Raw genomic sequence first — 2,042 nt, forward strand, 5'->3', positions numbered from 1 at the left:
GTATGTTGGGTTTTTAAATGTGTTGCCTTGCTTGTCTTGCTCAGCATAAAATTCCTCACCCAGAATTACAGGTCTAGGATTTCTGAGGCACCATTTCCAGCCTTGACAGTTTGGTAAAGCATTAGTGACAGCAAACTCTGACTTAAGTACAAATATTTCCTGTTTGTGTAGACTCTCACTGACATAGTCTTCTTTTAGCTTGTTTATGTGAATTTTTGGTGTGGTTTTATCTAGGGAGCTGAAAAGCTTTTTTTAAAAAAAATTGAGCCCAGCATAGGATCCACAAACACTTCAGAATAATGGTTTCAGTTCACTCCTGGTTCAAGCAAAAATAACCCTTCAAACTATTTTTTACTATGGATTCAGCTTGATCCTTACGTGTACTTACCAAACAGGATGATGACTGTTGGGGCAGGTGCATTAAGAGATAACATTTGCATAAAACACTTCGATGCTCTGAGTGCTCATAATAGAACAAACAGAATCAATAGTCCTTTCTCTGAGGTGGGCTCTATTTTATATCTTCATCTGCTGAATGAATAGATATTAAATCCATTCTCCTTATTTTCTCAGATACATACCTCTTTTGCTACAGTGCCCTAAGTACCTATATCCAAACAACACCCCAGATTGGTTGAAAGTTAAGAAAAAATTATGACCATGTCTACTCTAGGCTTTTGACTTCATATCAAAAGTGATATGATTGAAGTCTGGTTGTGCTGGAAGCTGTTTACAACAGTTTGACTGATGGCAGGATGGAAGCCCCTTGAGCCCAGAGAACAGGCCTCCCTTGCTTCAGCACATGCCCAGGGCTGGGCTTTAAGCCCTGCTCACATCCACTTTGGCTGAACTTCACTGGCTGTTCCCACCTTCCTTTTCCAACCCAGTTCAGTTTAAGCTGTTGGAAAAAAGAAAAAAATAAAAAAATTATTAAAGACAGATGAAAAGTTAATGCAATAACAACATGAATCTTAAGCTCCTGTGTTAATTACTCAGAGGAGTCCCAGGATGGTTAGCCATTCAGGATCAGCAGAACCACTACTGGAAAATATTGATTGGCTAATTTAAATAAATCGCCTTCTTGACCTAATTGTTTGATACAAAGGCATTAAACAATGATTGGACAACTATTTAGGCAGATCATTACAGAGCTGTGGTTGGTTTTTAGCAAGTGTTTTGCATTGTACCCTGTAGAAACCTTTGTGGCTTTATGACTTTATATTGCTGTTCTTGTTGTCAGGACTACTGGCAGATCACCAGACCCTTTCATTTTATCATAGTCATTTGTTACCTATTTAAGTATAAAGAGAAAACATGCAGACTTAGGAGCAGATTATATTGATCCTTTTGAAATAGAGAGCATTTTTCAGTGCAATACTCATCACAACTGAGGTCAAAAGAGCAGGAAAAATGTGGAGGTGGAATTGTTTAGTAAACCTTTTGAGATGCTATGGTGTGAGCCAAGCTGCAAAACCACAAACCAAAATTAACAGTCTCTGGCTTCACAGGAATAATTACGTGGCACAAAAGCACTTGGGAGGTGACAGGCTGTATTAAGAGGCCCTGTGAGATGACTGAATGACTAATCTCTCCCTCTCTTCACTGCTCCAGGGCACATTTGGGACAAGGACAAAGGGGGGGTCCCAGTCTTGGTGCCTGCAAGGCCATGAGCAGCCCCTGAGCAGTGCCAGGTGGCTGCTGACATTGGAGCACTTCTGTGATGGGACAGCCTTCTGCAAGGGCCATGCTTTGCTCCTCTCCTTTTCTTGTTCTTTCAAGGTTGTCCTTGGGGTGAGTGTAGTGTGTCAATCTAGTGGGATATCATCAGGAAAAGTTAGGACTCATTTGAGAGCTTAAGAAAGACAACTGACCTCATTCTCATGCACTGAGAAATTAATATGGAGCATTACAGAGCAAACTGACAGTGGTTTTTGACTTAGAAAAGAAGTAGGTGTGAGGAGAGTTTCCTTACCTGCTGTTCCCAGCCTCCAGTGGATGTACAGGAGGCATTCCTTCACAGCTTAAAATGAGGTGATAATTGG

Source organism: Chiroxiphia lanceolata, chromosome 2, assembly GCF_009829145.1.
Source record: "Chiroxiphia lanceolata isolate bChiLan1 chromosome 2, bChiLan1.pri, whole genome shotgun sequence".
Classification (NCBI taxonomy): Eukaryota; Metazoa; Chordata; class Aves; order Passeriformes; family Pipridae; genus Chiroxiphia; species Chiroxiphia lanceolata.